Consider the following 9,051-nt stretch of genomic DNA (forward strand, 5'->3'; position numbering starts at 1 on the left):
TCACTTATACCCAAAACCGAACGCTCAGGATTCAAACCTAAAATTCTATTTTTAAGAACGAACGATTGCAATCACTAATACTCAGTACCGAACGCCCAAGATTACTTCTTGTGGATTCCAATTTTAGGGACGGACGCTCAAGTTGAAACCTGGATTGCCAATTGCTAACGAACGCTCACAATCATTTGGACGAACGTCTAGAATCCTGGCCGAGCGATTCAATCGAACAGTGTTAAATTCACACTTAAACCGTACACTATTAATTTAGGTTTCAACCGAACGGTATTTAAAATGATCCCTGACCGAACGCTAATATCACTATTACAAACCAAGGACGAACGTTCTAAGTTGGCTGATTCGGGCGACGCTCAGAACAAAACCGAACGTTCAGAAATTGGACGACCACTATTTGGTCGAGCACTGTTTGAACGGACGTCCAATTTTGATTCACCAAATTGGACGTACGCGCTTTCTGCAGAAATTCTGGCAGAAACGCACCAAGTCCAGAAAACCCAGAAAACCTCCATTTTCATCCCCTTCTTCCCAGATTTGCATCAAATACAGATTATTTCAACAATTAATGAATAATCAAACTCCCCTTACCTCTTGAAGACTTCTCATGTAAATTTTGGGATCTAACTCCTCCCAGACGTGCAGATCAAGATCTCCTTGCAACCTCAACAATTCTTCACCTCCTCTCACCAGATGCCCAACCCAGATCCACCTCTCAGGCCTTCTGAAGTTGGTACAGTTCCCATGGGTGCTCTTTGACGGGGTTTATCCTAAATGTATTATTACATATTTTAAATTTTGAATTTTAAAGGGTAAATTTTTGGGATGTTACAGTAAAAGCCAAAAAAATCAATTCGGACGAAAATTTAGTATTTACAGTGTGAAACCCTAAATAATTAGTAGTAGTAATTCCCTGTCATCATAATTAATCCACACCACAATCAACGCTTATTCTCATTAAAAACCCACTTTCAAAAGCTGATAAATCCCTCTGCAGTGCACTGAAACCAAGCCCCCATAATTCTCTGAAACCGCTCCACGTCACACGCACTCAGTGCATTAAAAACGCACCAATCCTTGCATGCAAGCACGCCACGTGTTGCGGAAGAAGCTTCCTGATCAGAGGTTGGTGTGCAGGTGTCGGCTTGAGACACGTTCGTTCAAACGAACAAGAAATTAACAAAACTCTAAATTTTAGAAAAAAACCCTTTCACCTGCACTCACTCATCTTCTTCCTCCGAATTCACCCTTTCATCTCCTCCAACTTCTCTCTAGGAACTCCCAAGCTTCTCTCTTCTGTAACTTACCAAAGCTTACTCCTAATCCATTTCAGATACTGCAGAAACGTTCCCTGCACCGTGAGCAGCGTTCTGAACCGAACAGAACCAAGATCTGGACTGGTAAGCTCTCGAACCCTAGAAACCCTTTTCTAAGTTGCATGCAGACCTTAATACAGCTGCATGTTAGAATATACTCTAAGTTTCCTACGTTCTTTCTGGATAGAGTTAGTGAAACGCTTGAGAAAGCACGTTGCGGGTAGGAAATTTTATTTGGACAAGTTAACAAGTGGTTGCATAGGGAGTACACTGCTATCCAGGTAAGGGAAGCTATGTGTTTAATTTATACTGCATGTTGTGGAATCTGAGTTGTATGAATGAAAAATGTAATGTTTGAGTTGTATGATTGACCACTGTTATGGAATCTGGCTTTCTGATTTTGATTTATCTGTCATGAACGATCACTGTTTGCGTGGATTGTATATATTGTTGGTGGTTTGAAATGCATGATGATTTGATTACGTATGAATGGAGTATGATTATGGTAGAGTTGGAATGATTAAAATGTTGAAATCTGTATGAGAATGATGTTAGTAATGAATTAAATCTGGAATGAAAGTTATAAAGTTATAAATTTGAAATCTGGAAAGTTCTGTTAAACTTGAGAAATCTGGAATTTTAATCTCCCCTCTGATAAATGACGCTCGTCCCGGTACGGTCATAGACCGTTCGGGGTTCAGCAAAATAACTTAGATTTGGAATTCCTTCATTTGGAAGGAATTCTGCTCGAGAACGAGCGTCCCCAATTTTGTGAATGAGCGTTCGGTTCAGCTCAGTATAGATAAATATTTGAAACTTTATAAATACGTGACGTTCGGCCTTAAGTCGAGCGTTCGTCCTCAATGACGTTCGGCCTTAAGTCGAGCGTTCGTCCTTGATGTCATTCGACTTTGTGTCGAACGTTCATTTTACAGAGCGTTCGTCATTTTATTAAACGTTAGTCCCAAATGGGCGCTCGGTCTTATACCGAAGCGTTCGTCCTAGATAGCGCTCGGTTTATACCAAGCGTTCGTTCGGATTTATGCTCGGTCATTGACCCAGCGTTCGTTAAAGGAGGGTTCGGTTTTATAACTGAACGCTCGTCCTTATTATTGAATTCTGAATGCGAACGTAACTGGCGTTCGTCCAAATTGTTATTTAACGTTCGTTCTTTGACTGGCAGTGTTGTCTTCTGAATTTAATCATATTTGGTTGTTTATCTAAATATTTTCTTACTGGTTGTATCCTTTGGATTCTACCTGGAGTCTATATACTTAAAATCTTTCTAAGTATCATCCATATCTTCTAAGATCAGTACCTTCAAAATTTTTAGTGTTGAAACGTATTAAGTGGATAAATGGTTCGTTTCTTTTGATCAGAAACGAGGATGTAGGAGTACTGTAACGATAGTCTCTATTGATTAAGTGATGAACGTTAATGAATTTAAGAGAGTGGAACACAGAATGAAAATGTGAATATGAGAACCGTTTAATATGGGCGAATGATATTGTGAACGAATTATTGGAAATGGATTTTAACGAGCGTTCCAAGGAGGAACGTCTCAGATATGATTGATTATTGAGTTTTGTAAAGTATGACTGTGGGCATGCTAATGCTGGCTTGGTCCATCCTGATATTCCGTGATGCTCATCTTCACGTAGAAGGGAGTAGTCATGTGTGGGAATGGCAGGAGATCTTTCGTATCCCTCACTTAGCAGGGGCGAAGGATTAACCTCGAGTGGCAGCTGTTGAGGGTATCCCAGTTACTACATCACTCGGGTGCAAGGACGCCTGTAGCTACACGGTTCATACAGTCCGGACGGTCTGTCTTATATTACATTTTCCTATGATTATTATTTGATGAACCACATGCTGTATGTGTGTTTTGAAATGTAAATGTATGTGTGTTTGAAATGTAAATGTATGTGTTGATTGTATAAATTAAATATTATAAGCTTACCCTTGCAATTTTCTTTGTGTTGTCTACTGTCCATGTATCTCCGTCTTGTCAAATGCAATGATCATCCGTTGTGGATGTGAGCAGATGGTGGTACGTCCCTTGGAGAAATGCTGGAAGAAGGAAATTTGGAAGATGCAAATCTTGTGGAAGTGGAAGTAAAGACCGAGCCTGAACACGCTCGTTAAATTAGGACTGAAGTTGTTAGCTTCGATTGAACGTTCGGCCAAGTGTTTTGTATAGCCGTTCGTCCTAGTTATTGTTTTGCTTCTGTTTAGCGTACGTTAGTATATATTTGAAGCTTTCGTTTTAGTTTCCCTTGTAAGCGTTTATGCGCGCTTCCCTTGTACTGATGCCGTTCGGCTTTTAAATCTGAGTTAATGCAAAGACTGCACTGTTTATATTATTAATTGTAATTAATTCTCAATTATGGTAATTACTATATTTTGGGATGTTACATTTAGTGGTATCAGAGCAGTTTTGTTCTTTTAAGGAACACTGTAGGTTATGAGTGCACTACGTTTTTGCTGTGTGCTTATTATGTGTTAATGAGTTATTGTTTTAACTCTCGAACTTTACTAACGCTCGTTTTTCTCTGATCCAGAGAACTAATGGCGCCTAGACTTCCTCCTCCTCCCCAACCGAATGAGTCCGATACGTCCAGCAACACTAGGTTGTTGGAAACTGTAGTTGAACGACTGCATCAACAGAACACCACGTTGCTGGAACAAAACGCTACCCTGATGCAGCAAAACCAAGCTGCTATGCAAGGTTTGGAGGCCTCGCGTGTCAATTCTGAAAACACGCAAAGGCAGTTGATGGAGATCCTGGCTGCAACTAGAGGTGCGCCTGGAGCATCCTCTTCAAACGCTGCCCAACCTGCAGCTGAGTGGAGTTTGGAGAGCTTCCTGCAACATCACCCAGCTAAGTTCAGTGGAAAGTGCCTTCCTGATGAGGCTGATCAATGGCTGGGAGATATGGAGAGAATTTTTAACGCCAAACGCTGCCCAGATGTGAACAGGTTGGCGTACGCTGAGTATTTGTTGACTGGTGAAGCGAACTACTGGTGGACGAGCGTGAAAGCTCTCTTGACAGACGCTCAAACTCCTATTACTTGGGAAGTGTTTAGGAGTAAATTCTATGAAGAATATTTTCCTGATAGCGTCCGGTTTGCAAAAGAGGTGGAGTTTCTTCAATTGGTCCAAGGAGGGATGTCTATTTCTGAGTATACGAACAAGTTCAAACACTTGGTTCGTTTCAACACAATGGCCACAAATGAAGAATGGCAGTGCCGTAAGTTTGAAAACGGACTGCGGAGTGACTTGAAGGTTTTGATCTCCAGCTTATGTATAAGAACGTTCCCTGCCATGGTTGAGAGGGCCAAGGTTTTAGAGAAGAACATGGCAGAAGTAGAAAGGCACAAGAAACAACAGCAAGTAAATAGAGGACCTATCGTTTCCAGAGGCAATGTTACTCCAAGGAGGACCCCCTACGTTCGTCCAAATCAATCATCTAATACGAGCGGCTCTCGAGCTCTAGTTCCTACTGGACAATCTGGTCAGGTCGGGAACGTTACGTGTTTCCAGTGTGGAGGGCCACACTACCGTTCGTCCTGTCCTCAACTGGTGGGAGTGAAGCACTGTAATCTTTGTGGGCGAAACGGACACTTAGATAATGAGTGTAACATGGGTGGAAGAGCAGTGATGAGACCACCAAACGCTGGCAGGAATCAGTCTAGAGGAGGACGAGCCCAAGCAGCTGGACGTGTGTATGCTATTATTGGTGCAGAGGCAGCTAACTCAGGTACGTTTATCACCTGCACTTTCTTGCGGTATGAAACGCCATGATGTACGTTGTTTAGTTATTGTGATAAGGGAGCAGTTTGGTCTGATAGTGTATACACCAACAATTGGATTAATTTTAATATCCGACCGTGAGATAGACGCTTATTATGATACTAGGGAGGATGTAATTTTCTAGAGTTGACTAATTTAGGAGAATACTTCCCGAGAACGGGGTGTTGGCATTCGTTTCTTTTAAGATTAGACCATTCGGTAGAACAAATCGAAAGAGAGTAACGAGCAGACTTTGAATTACGAATGGACGGTGTGTTGAAAATTCAGCTAAAAGATCTTTGTCCTTTATAGTGAAGTGGGAGATGGATTTTTACAAGGTCATCACGATCAACTTAGTAGATGGGTTTATGAGCAGGAGTAGCTAGGTTTACGTGTTGTAAGGTAACATGTCAAAATGTAAAGGTGGAACTTTGGAGATCACACGACAACAGGATAGGGTTACTTAGAACTTAAGTCAATTACCTTTATAGATCGGTCATAAGGTAGAGGTACTATTAGAATTACTGAGGATAGACTGACCAAGAAATTTTGCTTTATGATCATCGGTTTGAGAACTAACCATAATGATGGGTTTAACTCCACATGTAAGTAGGAAGATTGATTTCTTAGAATCCAAACTGGTAGCAATTCTGATAGACATTTTCAATTCATCTCTAGGTTCCGTGCAATCGTTGAAGAGTAAATTTAGCATCCGGTTGAAGACTTACTCAGTTATCATTCTGAAGGAATGGCTCGACGAGTAGATCGATTCTGACGTTCGCATACTTGTATGAACGTCTGTTTTGAATCAATTAGGGGTCAGATGAAGTCTCGTTCTCCAAATGATCAAGAAAATCAGTTCTCTGCCTAACTCTGATACATTTGATACTCTCTTTCAATCACTCGACCTATACTCCATTCTTCAAACAGTAACTGTCAGTTGGAATAAAACTTTTAAATTATTTTTCATTTTGTTTCTGGTGATTAATCATTTGATCTTTTGTGGCCAAACATTTTTAGCGTTTGGCTATGAACGTCCTTTGACTGCTCGGTTTCGTTCGTTCTTTAACGTTCGGCACTTATGCCCTTTACTTGAATTTGCTATTTATATATATATACTGTCTTAGTTTTCGATAATCAATTTATCCTGGGATATTCAGATTAATCTTTTATGTTTCCTCTCATCTGTTGCTTCTGTGTATCCCTTTCACACTCTAATCCAATAGTAAAATACTTCAATATTAATTTTTTCTATACTTGTTTCTCATTTCAGAGATTCCTTGTAATTTATTACCTTCCCATAAACATTTAGTCCTTACCCAAACATAACCGATCGTTATAGTTGAAACCAGTCAACATTTAAGAATTGCTAAAGACATGAGTGTGGGACGAAGTCGCTTGTCCCAGGAAGCTGCTGCCGAAGGTACTTGGATTGTAGACGCATTGGAACGATAGCTTATGAAGATACCATTGCCTTCTCAATTAATTAATCATCGTTTAGTTTTCACGCATCACTACGCTAGAAGTATATTGGAGACTCGTCTGATGTACTAGAGCTAGAAGATGTTCTTATTTAGGGATACCAAATTACTTCCAGTCCAGCATTGGAATGACTCCCTTCGAAACTCTGTACGGGCGTAAGTGCCGCACACCACTTTGTTGGTTCCAGGAAGGAGAGAATGTGCTAACTGGATGAGCTCAAGAGATCATGTATTTTCTTAGACTCAACCTGATCACTGAAGTAGGCCAAACCGTTCGTCCAAAGAAGCTGTCTCCCAAGTTCATAGGGCCGTATCAAATTCTGAAGAAGAATGGACCAGTAGCTTATGAACTTGCCTTGCCTCCTCAACTCTCAAACCTCCATCCTGTTTTCCACGTTTCCCAACTCAGAAAGTACGTAGCTAATCCTTCTCACGTGTTGGAGTTGGAGGACATCCAATTGCGCCCAGACCGAGCATTAGAATTGCAACCAGTACGTATTGAAGACGTTCGCACCAGGCTGCACAAAGGAAAGGACATTCGTTTGGTGAAGGTAGTGTGGGACGCTAGAACTGGTGATTCAACGTGGGAAGTTGAGGGTGCAATGAAGGACTTGTATCCACACTGGTTCACGGGTAAGTTCTAAATTTTCGAGGACGAAAATTTTTGTAGTTAGGGGGAATGTGAAACCCTAAATAATTAGTAGTAGTAATTCCCTGTCATCATAATTAATCCACACCACAATCAACGCTTATTCTCATTAAAAACCCACTTTCAAAAGCTGATAAATCCCTCTGCAGTGCACTGAAACCAAGCCCCCATAATTCTCTGAAACCGCTCCACGTCACACGCACTCAGTGCATTAAAAACGCACCAATCCTTGCATGCAAGCACGCCACGTGTTGCGGAAGAAGCTTCCTGATCAGAGGTTGGTGTGCAGGTGTCGGCTTGAGACACGTTCGTTCAAACGAACAAGAAATTAACAAAACTCTAAATTTTAGAAAAAAAAACCCTTTCACCTGCACTCACTCATCTTCTTCCTCCGAATTCACCCTTTCATCTCCTCCAACTTCTCTCTAGGAACTCCCAAGCTTCTCTCTTCTGTAACTTACCAAAGCTTACTCCTAATCCATTTCAGATACTGCAGAAACGTTCCCTGCACCGTGAGCAGCGTTCTGAACCGAACAGAACCAAGATCTGGACTGGTAAGCTCTCGAACCCTAGAAACCCTTTTCTAAGTTGCATGCAGACCTTAATACAGCTGCATGTTAGAATATACTCTAAGTTTCTTACGTTCTTCCTGGATAGAGTTAGTGAAACGCTTGAGAAAGCACGTTGCGGGTAGGAAATTTTATTTGGGCAAGTTAACAAGTGTTTGCATAGGGAGTTCACTGCTAGACCAGGTAAGGGAAGCTTATAATTTTTAATTGATACTTGTATGTTGTGTAAACTGAATTGCATGTGATAGAAGCATGATATTTGAGCTGTATGGAGGACCACTGTTATGGATTGTGATTCTGATTTTGATTTATCTGTCATGAACGAGCACTGTTGACTGTATTATATATGTTTGGGTGGTTTGAAACTGCATGTTGGTTTGATTCGTATGAGTGATGGATGAATATGTTAATGTATGAGTTCTTAATAGGTTGATTGTGGAATGGGAATTAATCTGGAAGTAGAATTTATAAAGTTTAAAGATTTGAAAATTGTTTGAAGTATAAAGTATATTCTGAGATGTTGAAATCTGGAAATTTGTTAAGTTTGAGAAGTCTGAAAACCCAAATTATCCCCTTGATAATTGACGCTCGTCACTGTACGGTCTTAGACCGTTCGGTTTTTTTTTTTAAAACAACTTAGAATGGAATTCCTTCATTTGGAAAGAATTCTGCTCGAGAGCGAGCGTCTCCAGTTGATGGTCTGAGCGTTCGTCCAGCTCAGCAGTATTTAAATATTTAAAACTTTATGAATAAGTAACGCTCGGTCTTATACCGAAGCGTTCGTCCTAAATAGCGTTCGTCCTTATGGTGAACGTTCGTCTTTGATAGCGTTCGTCCTTATGGTGAACGTTCGTCTTTGATAGCGTTCGTCCTTATGGTGAACGTTCGTCTTTGATAGCGTTCGTCCTTATGTTGAACGTTCGTCTTTGATAGTGTTCGTCCTTATGGTGAACGTTCGTCTTTGATAGCGTTCGGCCTTATGTCGAGCGTTCGTCCTTCATAGCGTTCGGCCTTATGTCGAGCGTCCGTTCTTAATAAGCGCTCGTTCTTATCACGAGCGTCCGTTCTAAATCTCGCTAGGTCTCATACCTCGCGTTCGTACTAATTGAGTATTCAATTGATGAAATAGCGTTCGTTCAAAGTATTCAAATATTCATTTCTTTACGTTCGTTCCATTCCTGGAATTGGTTTTTCATATGTAAATATCTTGAAAGATAATTCTAAGTGTGCTT

General features: G+C 40.8%; 1 long non-coding RNA gene across 1 annotated transcript; it reads left to right on the forward strand.

Annotated features, from left to right (window-relative positions):
- The first annotated feature begins 928 nt into the window (after positions 1-928).
- LOC148193062 (uncharacterized) lies at positions 929-3,682 on the forward strand. Its single transcript, XR_015781863.1, has 3 exons — positions 929-1,412; positions 1,516-1,609; positions 3,373-3,682. It is a non-coding gene; the product is annotated as an uncharacterized LOC148193062 (long non-coding RNA).
- Positions 3,683-9,051: the final 5,369 nt, after the last annotated feature.

The sequence above is a fragment of the Vigna umbellata genome, chromosome 9 (assembly GCF_029865625.1).
Source record: "Vigna umbellata cultivar VRB3 chromosome 9, Vumbellata_1.0, whole genome shotgun sequence".
Lineage (NCBI taxonomy): Eukaryota > Viridiplantae > Streptophyta > Magnoliopsida > Fabales > Fabaceae > Vigna > Vigna umbellata.